At 33.8% G+C, this 17,783-nt stretch overlaps 1 protein-coding gene across 7 annotated transcripts in view; it reads left to right on the top strand.

Annotated features, from left to right (window-relative positions):
- Positions 1-17,783, top strand: part of LOC124369891 (plasma membrane calcium-transporting ATPase 2) — a 348,847-nt gene that overhangs the window by 193,077 nt on the left and 137,987 nt on the right. For all 7 annotated transcript variants that reach the window (XM_046828043.1, XM_046828035.1, XM_046828038.1 and 4 more), the window contains one exon: positions 3,481-3,545. The gene's annotated coding sequence lies outside the window, so the exon portion shown is untranslated. The remainder of the gene's footprint in view (positions 1-3,480; positions 3,546-17,783) is intronic.

Raw genomic sequence — 17,783 nt, 5'->3', positions numbered from 1 at the left:
TCTTATCATCATAAATTAGTTATAAATAGGATGAAAAATGACCGCTCAGATAATTTTAAGGTGATGCAATCGAGTTTTGGTTGTAACAATTTTTTGTATGTAACTTCTTAAAATAAATTTCCTGAAGACAAACATGTGTTAAACTTGTGTACTACTGCATGAGAAATGGTTATATACAAGTATTACTGCCACTACATACAAGAATATATGAATTTATATTTTGGTGGTTCAAGAGTCGCCTTTAAGCAGTTGGTTAAATGTTAGCGAGACTTCTTAGACCTAAATTTGACTGGTAAAATAATAAATCTTTACTTTACTTCACTATAAATTTTAAATTGTTGTAGAGTTGTGGTTTTTGGCATATTTTGGTATCTTCAAACAAATAATACATTTTTAAATTAATTCAAGTAGTACAGTTTATTTATTAAAATAAATTAATGTTAAACTGAAAGATATAAAATTACGTTTGACTTATTAATAGTCATAATTGCTAATAACAAACATTATTCGTTCCTGACCAAAACACAATTTTACAAAAACTCGATTTCAAGGAGTATAAAAACTTAAATTTAAATATTAATCTGTTATATAAGCATTAGTAATACAGTTTTTTTTTATATTAAAATAATTTACATGTTTAGAACTCAACAAATATACATTTTATTGTTTTTACCTGAAATCATACATTACTACATAATTTATATATAGATTAAAGTACTGTCTGGATAGTTATTAACGAGATAGTAACCACGTAAAAACTATTTATGATGTAAACTCACACAGAATTCGTTCTTTAATTTCAAGTTCTGGTCTCCTGACAGATAATTCTTGATTACACAAACTGATAATTACTGGGCAATTGAACCAAACATTCAGGAATTTTACAATAAAAGTTAAGAAAGACTATTCGACGGTTTACAAGATTAATGTGTACAGACTGTTTTGTCTGACTGATAGAAAACGTATCTTATCAGTGGAGACGTAAAAGGAAATGAGTCTGATTGGAGCGAGTTCATTGACCAATTGACCAGATTTCAGTTTATATGAAGCACAATCAGCTACCAATTAGTGACTTAATCCGATTGTGTGGCAATTTGTCAATTTTACACATCCAAATGAACTCTGTTCTTGGCCTGTTTGTGTCTAATGTAAGAATCTCTATATTCTTATCTAACAAACGGTATTAGAGACTGACGTCAGTCGGTTTGTACAATGTTATCACACTATATTCATGTTAAACAAGAAGAAAGACATTTAATCTTATATAAACCTATATGTAAATAACAAAGTAACACTTAAGGCGTTTAACAATTGTCGTAACAGAAACAACATAGCAAAAAGCAACACCGTGCACATCATTCCATAATAAAGTAGTATTAAATAACAACAGTAGTAACAAAGAACAATAATAAATAATAACAGCTGAAAAAACAAGATTCATCGATACATAATTTTAAACAGTATTGGAAACATAAACTTGAACAACGTTGATATTAGTAATCAATACGTTAGTATGAAATAAGGTTAGGTCATAAAAAGCTATGATAAGTAAATACAAGTCTATTGATATTATCAGCCAAACCATTGGCATTTGAGATTTGGTAATAGTTTGCAAAACACGTTAAATCTTAAGAACATGGAAGTTTTATTTTGCATAAGTTTTTAAAAATCCTTTTAATCGTAAAGAGGAATAGTTCACAAGCTTCAGCCATTTCTGTTTACGACCTCCCTTCGAAGAATCCTTACTGTGGTTCCTCTTGATAGAGGAGACGTTAAACCCAAACTCGAAAAGAACGCTGCACTCTGAAATTATCAAATCCTATCATAGTGCATGATGAGATATGATATTACTTGCCTCGACATCATATTCAAGGAGAGATAGCCTTCATTATTGGTTATCTTGTTAACTCGCAGCGTGCTAACTACAAGCGTGACACATAGACTACACTTATAACCTGAGCAACAACGCTACACAAGCTGAAGTTACTTAAAAACCATATCAGGCCTACGCGGCGTCTAAACTACTGAAGACCTTGCATACCAACTACCTGCCCGACTGCTCACCAATACTTGATGCCAAACACAAGGCATCAAGGATTGTGATGTGTTTTATCTTTCATCTGGGAATTTTAAATTGTTGGCAAGTTTCGTCATGTATTTTTATCGATGTCCTTGCAAAATAGCGCAATTTTTAAATGTTCAGATATCAGTTTTCAAACTTGTATATAAGGACTTATGATTTTGTTGTGTTCAATTTAACAGTTGGTCCTAAATATGTAGAAAATTTATAAAGCATCCATCAGCAGTGCATTTCTAAACTCCTGGTGATTTTCCCTTCGAATAAAGTAACAAAACAGGGAGGTTGTTAATTAAAACTGAAAGTTTAATAGGTTAGTGAGAGTATCCTATTCAAAATTTCGATAACCCAAGAGTTAACTCATTGACTAGTCCTCGTTTCCATTTGTAATACTCACCATGTATACATATTTTTGTATGGAACAATAATCGAAGAACATTTGTGTTTTTATGGCTTGAAGGAGGCCTAAAACAACACAGTATCCCTTATTATGTTATAAGGCAATTTGTAGCAGTTGGATGTTGCATAATTATTTGGAATCAGTCTGTTATTTGTAACGTTTCTTTGATTTAGAGTTTAATCATATTTGATAGCTCCAAATTATTACCAGACGATTCCCTAGGGTCTTCTCTTTATCTATAATAAGTATATCTGGAACACTGCATGTTTTATTTGAACATTTCTCCATGTTTCAAGGTGTCTTGTATACAATACATATATCTGGAACATTGTATGTTTTATCTGAAATTTCTCCATGTTTCAGGGTGTATTGTCTAAAACACGAATACACATTGCATGTTGTATCTGGAACACTACATGTTTTATATGAACATTTCTCCATGTTTCAGGGTGTCTTGTCTACAATACGCATGTCTGGAACACTTGATGTTTTATCTGGAACATTCTATGTTTTATCTGGAACACTACATGTTTTATCTGAACATTTCTCCGTGTTTCAGGGTGTCTTGTCTACAGTACGTATATCTGGAACACTGGATGTTTTATCTGGAAAATGTTATGTTTTATCTGGAACACTACATGTTTTATCTGAACATTTCTCCGTGTTTCAGGGTGTCTTGTCTACAGTACGTATATCTGGAACACTGGATGTTTTATCTGGAAAATGTTGTGTTTTATCTGGAACACTACATGTTTTATCTGAACATTTCTCCGTGTTTCAGGGTGTCTTGTCTACAGTACGTATATGTGGAACACTGGATGTTTTATCTGGAAAATGTTATGTTTTATCTGGAACACTACATGTTTTATCTGATCATTTCTCCATTTTTCAGGGTGTCTTGTCTGCAATATGTATATCTGGAATACTGAATGTTTTATCTAGAACATTGCATGTTTTATCTGGAACACTGCATGTTTTATCTGAACATTTCTCCATGTTTCAGGGTGTCTTGACGTCACTTCCGATGACCCGAAGATAAGGACACGCTCAGCTCGATAGAGACAATCGGTAAGTGTTCTCCCTTCCACCATTATGTGTGGCGCTGGCGCTACGATAGCATCACCATTGTACACCAAACAGCCATTCTGCTACAGAGTATGTCATTAAGTCAAATTTAAGTCGAAAATCTCTACCGGGATATTTTACATAGCCATATATATATATATATATATTTTGGTTTCAGATTTTTGGTTTGTTCTTCCAAAATTAGTGAGGTTTGGAACAGAATTACGAGGTAAAATTTTTATGATTGAACCTCTGAAGAAGAAGAAATTTTTCAAATAATAAATAAATAAAATGTACTTTACCTTAGATAGAACATGTCAAACACACGTTATTTATTGTTTATTATTATTTTGTTATTTGTGGAATTATCAAGGTAATTTTATCGACAATCTCAAGCTGCCTTCAAAATATGTATAAAGTCAATGTCTGGATAATTGAGCAATAGATCAAGAAATTACTAACAACTAGAAAAAGTACTCTAAAAGTAGTCTCATTTCGTAACAATCATAATGAATTCAATCAAAGCGTTTTTGTATTACATTATTTGGTTCTCACATTATTTGAAAATTGGTCCATCAGACAACATTTTTATAACTGGATCGTTTCTGTTTTGTTATATTTTACGGTTGAGTATCGCGAAATATTACATAAATATACGAAACACTACGATTTTAAATATACGGGTGGCAAATCGGCCATAGTGAAAACTCAGTTATATACCAAAACATGTAATAGAATTTGATAAAAATGTACTAGCAAAAATTCTATATTTCTATACAAAATTTGTAACAAATCAAGAAATATAACTTCATCAAAGAATATAGCGTAAAATTGTCAAAAAGCTGGCAGCCTGTGACAAAGAAGCCACATTGATCACTGCCTGTCATATTGGTCTGTGATTGGGTAAGTAATAGCCAACCACGTTATACCTTCACTCCTTTTAACTAACGTCTATAAACAGACGTGTCTTATTGGCAGTTTCGGTTTAACATCTGTTGTTCGCTGTTCACAACGAAGCCCAAATACTTCAAAAATATAATTGTGTGAGCAATGGTTCGGCGTGGTGTGTGCGAAAACTCAGATGGCAGTGTTGCATTACGTTTTGGATACAAATTAACTACTTAAATCCGAAGCTAACAGGTTTTCGGTAGATCGGATTGTGTTGGATGGGCAATCACGTTGTAGCGAACATAGATAAGAACTAACATAGACACTGGAATGGATCATATATATTTTTAGCAATGTGTATTAGATTCTTGGTATCAGTAATGATCTTTAATACACCTAATTCCAATTATCTGATAATCTGATGTCAATTGCCATTGCAATGTTATCTGTATTGTCAACAATTATCAACTTCAACTCGACATTCATACGTCATATTTCAAGGTAAATAGTTCTGTACGGTGATAAACCAATAACGACAACTTAGGGTGTTTTGAAATTTTTATGGAAACGTGACCACGAGGGTTTTGGTCTTGTCAGTATTGGCAGGCTATCGCTACTCTCTTTTCTTGGCCAAATTCTCTACTTTCACCATCCGAGTGAGCTGGTGTTTACAGTGCCAGTAACGTGAAAGAAAACGAACAAAGAATGGATAGTAATAGCGATGAGAGAAGATTTATGATATGACGTTAGTACGCACAATTTGAAATCTCTCAACGTGTTTCCGGAGTGACAGGATATTCAGATAAGGGTGAGGGTATGGGACCACTTTTTGGTGAAATACCACGATACAGCCACCAAGAGGAGGGATATTGTGCACTATCTTAATCATGCCACCTGGGAAGAAGAGGAGAACTCTGTTCCAGCCTCTTCTAGTCAAAGCGGGCAGGGTAAAGTTCTCCATCACGTTTAGCATTGATGTGATAATTGTAAACATTGATAGCCTCACTCACTCCAACAATCATCCTCCCAGATCTATCAATCAAGCTATCACTTTACCATCAACATCTCGACACATGCGGTTAGTGCTCTGCCACTCTCGGTCATCTTGTGGGTTTACCAGATGTAATCGATTTTGCTGTACCCAGTGTACCAGTTACCGGTTCCAGAATTGAACCCTCCCTAGGATTGACACACAATAGTGGCCTTTTGTAATTGAACATACGACATGTGAGATCCCAAAAAACATCCACGGCTCTCAAACAATTTGTATTACTACTACAATCCTAGAGTTTTTTCTATAATCAGGCAAAAATGTAAGACATGAATTGATTCAGAATTCTAAACGACAAAATTTCGCGTCAGCTGATCGTGCACAACCTAAAGACGACATTATTTCTGTCATTGTTGATTTTATGAGACAGATCCAGCTTTAACGACTGATTAATCTCTGTTGACCATCAAGGCGTGCATACCACTTAACGCAGGAACACCTGTTGAGTGTCGAATTACATCCAGGTTGTCACCTCTTTCACAGACCATATCGGGCTTATTGAGTCCTTCTTCAGGTCGAGCATATGCTCTTGTTTCAGCCAGCAGCATCTGACAAATACAGAGTCGCCACCACAGAGTCGCTATCACAGAGTCGCTGCCACAGAGTCACCGCGATTTCTATACATCAGAGAAATGATGCGTTCTGTTGCAGTTTTGTATATCATGTAGATCACTTTCCAATACATACGAAACCGGCATGGAACTGGACATCTAAATGCCAGTTACTATTAAAGTTCACAAGTGGACGAACTAAAGATGAACTGAACTGTGAAGAGCCTTGCCCCACCACTTCCCGACTTTGGGAGATTGACTCCTATTCACTTCAATCTCGAACCGATTTCCAAGTATCTGGTTAAAAGGCATCGCCACCAGTCTCTGTCTCATGACAATTGACATTATGGAGTATCTGGTTTTCATTAAATTTGCTGAAATTTATAAGATATCTTCAATAGAAAAAAACTAAATATTCTTCCAGAATGTAGACTAAACAATAGTTTGGTTTCAAGAATAATTTATTAGTATCATAGGCCATTTTATTAAACTCGTATTGAAAAGATATAGATTTCCGGACATTTTACATCGTTATTGTTAGAACAACAAAACACTACGTTTCGAGGATTGGAATCCACCCTATTTTTCGTGTGTCAAAAAAACATTCACGAAGATTAAAACTAATAAATATGTGGCGATGAACTCGTTAAAACACAATTATCTAAAGCCTAAGTTTCTACATTTAACTTGTTCTCTAGTTAACCGATATTGAGGTGAGTTCATCGTCACATATTAATTAGTTTAGTTTTCATATTTTTGATTGCTTAACTTTATGCTATAATATTTAACACACAAAGAAAATGGTTGTCCCGATTATTGAACAAATTGAAACACAGGAAGATGGCAAATGTTTGATGACATGATATACTTCGATAATAATATATTTTAAACACAGAACCTACTAATACCATAAATTTGGAAAAATGTTGTTACACGTAAGTCATTACGAACTTTTCCAAAGTGTAGCCAAACAATTTAAAAGGGAAGTACGAAGCCGTCAACAGACTGTTGTAAACAGATAAATAAAGGGTTACAGCGAAGGGCTGGGCTTCGTCAGTGGAAATAGAGAAAAGCTACAGCCGTATCTGCCTGGCCAGTTCAGCTGTACATATTTTACAATAGACTATTTTTGGCCAAATGGGGGAGAGCGATGGTTTCTCTCATAACTTCAGTAAATCCTTTTCGGTCGTAATAATCCTGATTATATTTTATTTCAGTATTTCCATAGACTTTAAAAGTGAACTTTGATATTAATTTTTTATTTAAATAGCTCGTCGACTAATATCGATTGACATACTCTGAGATCCAATTAATTAATTAAAATATATGCTTTATATATACAATATTATTGATTAGAGATTAAATTATGTAGAAAGTTTATTAGATGGCTCAAATATTAAAGTACATCACTAACTATTATTTATGCGTTATATTTTCAAATATTGGTGTTTATTCTAGGAAGTTTTATGATTATTATACTATAAAATGTAAGTTATCCTCCGTATGAATTATGATAATTTTTTAATTTGAGTGTCATAAGATATTTTGTATGCCGAATAAACCAAAGCATACGTACAGTTCCCTGATGAGAGAAATATTTTTTATGTGTTAAAAACAGCGGAAATTGTGCGCTAGGAGATTAAACATTTGGCAACTAGTTTATCATATCTATTGTAGAGCTACAAAATTAAGGTTTTGTTCTAACCGTTTGTTGCAAACCCATACGATGCAGTGAAAACTGACAAATTTGAAGGAGTTATGCAATATAATTACTGTCATATAAATTAAACTATTAACAGTTCATAAACGGTGTAAGTGTGTATTACGGAGCAGATGTTCTATTACGGAATAGTTTTATAATTTGAATTAAATATCCTAGAGTTTAATTAATCCGTAAAGTGATACTTTTAAAAACGAGTTAATTACAGAAATGAGTCCGACGACTAGTAATAAATTATAGGATTAACTCGACGAGAGCTACGAAATTGTACAGTTCCAGGAGTAATTTACGGTTAAATAGTAATTTTATACGTTTCCAGCTTCACCCAATCTAGGAGGCACGTCTTACTATTACATTACTTGACTTCATGACGGCATCCGGCTTGAAACACAACATTTTACTTCCCTTATATTTGACTTTCGCTCCAGTGAAAACTACAACAATAATAAAAACATGTTTGCACATTGGAAATAAAAAAAGTATAAACTGAAATTATAGTTGGTTTTTAGAGGTATAACATTTTTAATAAGTATTTTGATATATTTGTATATACTCGTATATTATATGGCTCATATATATGAATAATTGTTTTGTTTTGTAGTTGCACGTATATTTGATTTGTAATAACTTTGCTATTGCTTACACTGGATTTTGAATTAAATGTAACAATAATTGTAATTGCTTATGCTTTTATCCGTTCATACGGTCAAGGGTGAATGTGTACAATATGTATTGATAAATAAATTTCATTGAACTTATTTGCGAGTATTAGAAGCAGATGATGAATGTTCAAATCGTTTAAATAGATAAGTTTTTGTCATTATCGTATTTTTGTGTAAATTTAATATCGCTGGTAAATGAATAGACATTTTTCAATTTTAATTTTATTCTTGCGAGGCCTTTCATAATCAATGATTCCATCATCAGGCAACTTCACTTTATTCATTTGTTCCTCAAGTTTCCTAATTTTGTAATTATTGATTTGTAAAGGCCCTGCAAGAATAAAATTTATATTGAAAAATGTGTACCCATTTACCAGTGGTATTAATTTAAATTTTTCTAATACTCCAAGATTCTTCATAATGTGCCAATGTTTTCCAAAATATATTAATAATAGAAATCGGTTAATTTTATTTTTTTTATTTTCGATCAAATAATAATAATGACAAAGCGGTACAAAGAAGTGTCGAATTTACCTGACAGAATATAACGAATGATTTACCCTTGTAACTTTGCAGCCTTGTGACCTTTGGACCGTGAACGACTTCTTTCTTGGGCTAAGTGGAACCTATGTACCAAGTTTCAAATCTGAGCACCTTTCTATCAACAAGGGTGGTTGATGGTTCAACGACGCGATTATAATAAGTACCTATCGTTTCCTGAATACATTTCCTGTACTCTTATGGGTTGATTCGTACAGCTGTACGTTCACATAGTACAGCTGTATTAAACTAAAATATGAATAAAAATAAAAATTTCGAAACACAGCTGATTTTTAACTTTACCAGCTATGACAGTTTACATCTGTCCATGATGGTTGATGTTTCGAATGCAGTAAAATTAGAGTTATGTTTATCCTATGATTGTAAATGATTGGATGGTACAAAAACGGACAAATTCTGTGCAGATAAGAAACCCGCCTGGGTGGAGGACCAGTGTGTCAGGGTCGGTCAGACAAAGTGATTTGGGTTCCAGAGAAAGTGGACCTTTTCTGTGATCAAATACTGTCTGACCTGAAACTCAGTGATTCGTGGCTTATTTTCCCTTTACATTTTCAGCAAATTAAGGGAACCAAACAACGTAAATTTGGGCACATGAGTATGGGGTCTGGTGGTTATCCAGTACACCACACCACGTGTCGCGTGACAGGCTTCGCTGAGATGCATGCAAAATTTCACATATGTAGCTTATTTCATTCTCGATATGTCCTGCGGTCAGATATACATATATTCCAGCATCAGAACAGAAAATTTAAAGTCTACGGATGAAGTCTTTCTCGGGATATCTTGCCACATCTATACATTCACATTTTTATTCGTTGAGTTATGTTTCATAGCAGTGTTCAAATATTAAAACTGCTAGAGTGCACAGTCATCGACTTTTAACATTGACTTTCCATTCTGTCATTTTTCGTTTTACTCTACGAATGAAAATGTTACATATCATAATGTAAAATGCTTTTACTCAGTTTGCTTACAAGTTTATTTATTCTATAATTTTACATTGTCATCATGGTTACCCATAAGACCAATGGAAAATATTCGCTAACGCTCAGCCAAAACCCATAGAGTGACATGTATGATTATCGAACTTAGTGTTTCTCATGTTTCAATGAAACCATATTCAAAATTTCAAATCTAAAGGTCATTTAGGTTTCGATATATCTTGCAGACGGACAGACAGAAATGAAATTTGTTCAACCTCTCGTGATAGGCTTCGCTAAAGCTCAGCCAATTGCCACTTTTAAGGACTCGCTGGCCATACATAGAACACGTATACTTGAGGGACCGACATGACATTTGCTTTAACTTAACAGTCCAAAAGGGTCAGTTAGTCCCTTTAAAAAACATTTCACTAACGTTGTAACAGATACAAATATCAGTAAAGTCCTTTACCAACCTCCAAATCTTAAACTTTTTTCTATGTGATTCTTTAACGTTGAAACAATTGCACACACAGTTCTACAAAGTTAACGACTACTAAGAATCGGTTTATTTCCAGTTTATTATCAGATAGTTTCCATTGCTGGGAAACTATCCGAGCTGATCGTCTTATCGCTGTAAAGATAACGAACTGGCAACTAGTCAGCAGATCTTGGAATTCCAAACGTTATCTACATATAAGCCCTTACACATTTTGTAATATTTCACCGCTCTCTCGATCGTTCGGGATCACATCCTCTGAAAGTTTATCCTGTTAAGTGATAAGTGGTACTATCTCGAGAGTCTTTAGTATGTCGCCATCGATGTCACACTTTTCGGAAACTAGAAGTACTTCATAATCCTGACCAAATAATCATAAGCTTCTTTTATTGTTTCAATTACTATTTAGTAGCCAAAGTATCATAGAAATAGTTTAAGACTTGCTAGAATCATATTTAAAATATATATAACATTTTAGCGTATATCTTTTAGATAAGAAATTAAGAACATCATAGATAGGATCGTATAAGCCATCATAGTTAACTACTATGATGGAGTTGTTTGGATTTTACCGATCAATTTAATCACAAGTGTTATCCGTGGACAAGGGAGGCTGTCTACAACAGAACTTTCCCTCAAATAGTATAAACCAGATAAATTAGTTTTCTTGATAATTCACAGTTGGAAATATTTATTCATAAGAAAAATTGCCCACATTTTAGCAATAATGGCATTGAATACAAATTATAAATTTGTCATTGTAGGTAATTCGTTAGAAATATATAAAACAACAAATAGAAGTGTAAATATATTTTGCCTTTTAGCTTGAGTATGCTCGTTTGTCACTGTCATAAAAATATTTTGCTCATAAGCGTTTGTTTGTCTTTATTAGGAGCTAATGTAACAACACAAACTAACGGAAACTGTTAGTTGATTGGAAAGTGGCACCATATTTAAAAACAAAAGTTAAAAAATTTGGAAAAATAAAAAAATATTAGAATAAACACGTTTGCTGCAACTAATTTTTAGTGATTTTACTATATAAGGTTAGCGTTTATTTGATAGTGAAAATGGATGTCTTACGATCCGGTTCCTACAAATATAATACTAAACTGTTTTTATCTCTAGTTGCGATTTTTGATAATGATGTCGATTTATGCGCATTTCAACATCAATATTTTAAACGCGCGCTATTTTAAAATATGGTTTGAAAAATATTCTATATCATTGTTTGCACTACAATGGGCTCTAATGAAGCATATACCAAATTACAATACATTACTTCATTTAAAGGAGTAAGAGTTGTGAACGTCTAATGTATAATTTATTATTTATAATGGCAATGTCGTTTAAACCTGATGGTTACACGCAAGTAAATAAATGTGGTTCTGTAAGTATAAAAACTCAGAACACCAATAAATTAAACACTATGGCATATTAAAAAAACGTTAGGCATATAAAATATAATTTTAATTCTAAACAACTTAACTAGAAACTAAAGTAATATCTTATCATGAAAAAACAAGAAAAGAAATTATGTTGGTAAAAAACAGGCAGGCGCAAACCATAAAGGACACATAACAAATTACTTGCGCTCATATTCACTCCCAAAAACTATTTCCAGTGACAGTGTGAGCGCCTGCAGTCCTGAAGATACCTCTTTCACACTTGAAGGAATTTTGATTTGTATCGATAATAATTCAGGCGCTGTCGTAATTGTACAGCGCAACGCACTCTTACACAATCAACTCTAGTAATCAACAATAACAGCTGATCGTTTATAAAATCCACCGTTTATGTTTTCTTTTGCTCAATGAGGAATTACAGTGTTTAAACTAAAAAAATTAGGCAAAACGTTCCAATTAGGGCCTAATAAAATCGGCTGCACTTAAAAATTTAAATTTTTACAATAAGTACTTGAATTGAAAGTTCTAGGAGTGACATAATTTGTAATGACTTATGAACTGAGTTAATTAAATTTGTTAAATTTGTTTGTATGTTTGATATACATACTGTAAAAATACATATTCTCATCATGTTGAAAATATCTCTCTCCCTGATTATAAGACGCCCCTAAGTTCAGTTTCAAATTTAGGTTCCTTAAAGGACTGTGACCAAAATTATATTTATTTAAAATCAGTTAAACCACACTTTAAGGGCTAGTAATTCACTTACTAAAGTGCAAGTTGATATTTAATCCTAGGGCAAGCGGGTTCTGGTTTAAAAACAAAAAGATTCCATTGATGTTTCTATGTAAAGACTGTACAAACAATTCCCTCATAGGAATTTAGGGTTCAGTAAAATCTGTAATTTCTCGCTCAAATTGCAAAGGTACGAGAATAACATTCATAAAGTGTCATTTATTTTCTTGAATCGCAATGTACCAATGCCAGTTTTACAGCACTTGTGCCCGCGAAAAAATGTGGATGTGTAAAACATAAAGACCACGATGTAGTAAATAATCCAATATGACATCGTTGGTTTAATGCCAATTTGGGGGTGCCAGATACTTTCAAATTAAAATGGGGGTATTTGTAAGATCTGGAATAGAAGATTTGATATGCCCAGTAGGGAATTCAGTTAAGAAGATATTTTTTAATGTCTCCAGGGCCTAATAAACAATTTTTGTTCGATCAGTAACTTAATTTTCTCAGGGTGACAGCTGTACGATTAGTGGAAATCCTTGCACGTGAGTATATTTCAAGTTATACATTATATGAAATTAAAGGTGTTCATGAATATTACAAAAGTAATAAGTAAGTAAGACGTTATATTACAAAAGTTAAAAGATGACCCTTAAATGTCATCAACGTCATCCTTAAAATTTACAGTACGATTGCAAAAAATTAAGCCTGTTCAAGTGAGGTTTCATAAGAAATATTTTTAAAAAATTTTTTATTATTTTTGGGAAGTAGAAATTTTCCTTTTTGAAGAACAAAAACTATTGTCCTTGATATTAGAATTGTGGCTGGCTTTTCAGTAACTATTATATCATATTTCACTAAATTAACAACACGCATTTCAACTTAGCTAAACAGCAAGGAACGTAGTTTATAGTACACGGAGTTGTAACAGATGACAAGTACGTATCTTTTTAACATTTCAAATAATTTGTTGCCGTGGGATCACCCAGAGCCAAATATGATCAGTTAATTAGAGAACTGTAAAAATACATTTCACCCAGCGAACGTTTTAACTTCTCCACGGGCCACGGCGACCCAGGCACGGCACTGTGTTAGGCATTTACTTGCCGATTTGCAATACCAGGCTACAGAAGCATGACTCATCAGTGACGACTGACCTCCAACCGGATCAAACCGGTTCTGCAGTAACCGGTTGGCAGCTGCTGTTGGCGTGTCTGTGATGTCATCACTTTTATTTTCTCCATGCCCTCCTCGCGTTACACCTTGCGAGTCGCCACTCTTTCTGCATATCTCCACTCCTAGGAGTGGCTGAAAGCGAACGGCCTTCACGGCCTCCTGCTCACGCCCCGTGTCCCTCCTGTCGCCTTTGCATCATTATGCTGTTTCACCCATCCGTTTCCTTCCGCTTGCTGTCGACGCATGCTAATTCCATGCAAGCCTCTGAACATAACGATCTAATAGCACACTATACACGTTAATATCATCTGTAGTTGCTTTATAATCTGAGTCCCTCTGAATTTAGCGTCCTCTAAAGATTTTGTTAATTAAAAATTCCTAATTGACAGTCGAATATTTAAACATACGACGGACCTTATGCTTAGTTGGGCATATAAATAAAATAAATATAAAATTATTGTATTTGGCTTCAATAGAATGGAGACCGTTATGAAAATCGTATATTATATTTTGTGAAAATCGGCATACTGTCAATAGAATTATAATATTTATAAAGTGCTCCCGGAAAAACAACAATTGTGGTATGCGTACATGTACTCTATGTAAATGTAGGTACAGAATTATGTACATGTTCAGAAAAATTAATTATTTCGGTTATTTTTAGCCGAACCCGATAAACAGTTGATACTAAGAAGTTGTACCTGTTCGATCTAAATGACTATTCAGTGATTTTTTTCCAAATTTGTCAATTTTTGTGAAGTAACGACTTAAAATTCATATTGAAACTAGATTATTTTTTTCGTTTTATGCTTCACGTTATGTCTTCCTGATTGAAACAAATTCCGTGAAACCAGTGTAATCCGTGTTAGTGTCACTCGCAGCATACTTTTGTTCATATTTAACATCAAACCAAAATAATACACGAATATTTACATTTATGCCGTGCTCATAAAATATATTGTCATAATATTGCCTGTGTTGATCAATTTTTGCATTTTTTTGTAGTTTTAAATATTCTATTAAAAGTTAAACTGCTTTGAACTTTAGCACAGGAGTAAAATAATCCAAGAGTTGAAGCAATCCTATCAAGGGACGCCGGCCAGCAGTAGAGGTTATGTCCAATACTTCCCAATACTTTGAAAGTGTACAACTTTATAAAACCCCGCAGTTTATGGAAGGCATTACTTCTGTTGTGGGCTTTCATGCAATGTGGTTATTAAATAACAAAAGGCGATCTCTTTTGTCCTCCGTAAAAGTAGCTCGTAAAGATTAATTTAGGGCCGAACTCGCGTGATGGTCAGGTCGTAAGTTGCGGAATGGATAACTAAGTAACATCTCGAGTTGCAAGACAAGGAGAGTGAATGAGGCAGTTACGTAAAATACAAACAATAACTTATAATAACCCGTATTATTGGCAGACGCAAGAGCAAAACGAAAACAATGAGCAATTTGTGTTGTCAATAATGGACATTGTATATAGTGTGCTCCAACGTTTATGCAAACTGAAGAGATCTTGGAAACTATAAGAGATTAAACTGACAAAGTTGTGCGTAATAACAAGACCAAAAAAACAATGTGGTTAAATTAATTTCAGGTGATCAGTCTGGTTTACAAACCGTCCGAGTAATTGAATAAAATTTTTCTTTAAGCGTCTGTAAAAAACTGTTTTAAATTATTTAATTGATGAAAATCACAAGAAAAGTATAACATATAGGGTATTTTTTAAATCATTAAAAAGTCTACTTTCTTTTAATTAAGCACAAAAAAATGGGTCCGTGCATTAAACAAATTGACTCGAACCCTACACCCCGTGCTTGCTGGTCTTTTCACCATTTTTCATTATAATATTTAAAAACTAGAAAAAATATAATGCAGATTTCAAGTAAAAAGAAAAAAAACATTAAATAGGTACTAATAATACCTAATGCCTAAAAAAACATTAATATAGGTACTAATGAGAGAACTGTAACAGTTTGTAGATTTGGTCAAAAACAGTTTTTTTGAGCGCAGCGAGTGAATGACGACATAACCTAAAAAATAATTAACATAACCACGTTGATTTGTTGGTCTTGTTATTACGCACAACTTTGTCCATTGAAATTACATTGCGGTAGATATGGAAGTTTTGTGATCAAAGTACAGGCCGACTCGAACAGCCTTCGTTACAAATTTACGAAGTCCGAATGCACACAAATGTTTTGTTTATTCAGTAACAATAGTTTTCACGCCATACTTGCCCATGTTCAATTTAACTCGTGAAATAATTCAGCCACATATTCACTTTTAAACAAATCGCTCATGAAGCATTACTACGCACTTTTTTAAATTTAACCGTGGTTATCCGATGTATCTGTATTGAAATGGACAATCAATGAACAATTCTTTGAGTGTAGAGGAAAATATATAACATGATATTTAACATGAATACTGTACACGTGTATCACAACCAACTACTTCAGGAGCTGTGTATTGTTGTATCTTATCGGTTGTTTTGAATAAACTTGACTGAACTTGAACTGGAAACAACCAGTTCTTTAGAGCCGGGCTTATTTTGCTGATTACCATCCCAGCGTGTGCTCGATAGATATGTGCTGTTCGGTCGAACAGTTTTGTGATAATGTGACAATATTTGCGTATACGTTGTTAAAAAATAAAATTATTACGTGTCCAACTGGTGGATATTATCTAACAAAAATCTACTATTCCTATTAAAAAGCTCAGTTTTACACAATCAGAAAACATTTACACAAAGATTCGAAAGGAGTAGCTGTAATAGAATCAAAGCGTTTATTTGTCAATTAACAATACAACACATTGGTTGAGGTGGAAATTTAAACATATTTGTTTGATTTTTATTTGTCCAAATTTGGTTTAGAATCCAAAAATGCTATAAAATCCCACATTTTGTAGCACTCCAGATTACAGAGGTTAGGGCAGCCGCAAGCTTGTTTTGACTCTGTGATGCTAGAATGTAATCTAGGAGTGAATTTCATTCCGTGTTGGAGATAAATTCGTAAGGATGGTAATCGAAAATTTGAATAGCTTTAAACTGTTTTAAAATACAATTAAACATCCATAACGACCCAAGCGAATATTATTAAAAGGAGAGTGAAATTTGTTTATTATATTTGATGCCCAAAGGTAAGTTCCAACTAGCAGAACCTAGTATTGATAGCTTCTTGATAAAACACATACTTAATTTACTTGTAATTATGTAAACAAATAGAGTGAATTGTGATAATGTTCAAAGTCGAAGCTAAGTTTTAGATGTCAGCCTTTGGATAATTGTGATAATAGCCTTTGAGAATGCTTACGCTTACGCTTTAGTCTATTTAAATATACATAACAGACTATTTTTATGTCTCGTAAATAATTTTGTGAAGGAGAATCAGTGTCGAGAATCTGACAGTTTGTATGTTCTTCGTCTAATATTTCTCAGTTTTAGCTATTAAAAATAAATTGAGTTATAAAAATCGCTGTGCTTGCCACCACCACACCATTCACCACTCATAATTATCAAAACTAATGAACTTGTGTATAACTTTTTGAGTAATCCGAACTAGAACGACGAAACTCCGAGCAGAAGGCGAGGAGACAACGAGGAGTGCGTGGGTGCAATATTCTTACCGTAAATCCCTAAATTGAATAGATTGCTTTGCAGGATCAGTCCCATCTAGTTAATAGGACTATTATGTGGATGCAGATCCTTCCTAGGCCGTAAGTGTGATGAATGGATGTCCCGCTCCTACTGTTCGACCAAGAGGCTATATTAGATGGAACTACGAACTCCGAGCAGACCGCGAGGAGACCACGAGGAGTGCGTGGCCTGCAATATTCTTACCGTCAATCCCTAAATTGAATAGATTGCTTTGCAGGATCAGTCCCATGTAGTTAATAGGACTATTATGTGGATGCAGATCCTTCCTAGGCCGTAAATGTGATGAATGATGTCCTGCTCCTACTGTTCGACCAAGAGGCTATATTAGATGGAACTACGAACTCCGAGCAGACCGCGAGGAGACAACGAGGAGTGCGTGGCTGCAATATTCTTACCGTCAATCCCTAAATT

Source organism: Homalodisca vitripennis, chromosome X (assembly GCF_021130785.1).
Source record: "Homalodisca vitripennis isolate AUS2020 chromosome X, UT_GWSS_2.1, whole genome shotgun sequence".
Lineage (NCBI taxonomy): Eukaryota > Metazoa > Arthropoda > Insecta > Hemiptera > Cicadellidae > Homalodisca > Homalodisca vitripennis.
Note: the sequence above shows the minus strand (reverse complement) of the source record. Positions and strands in the feature narration are given on the sequence as shown.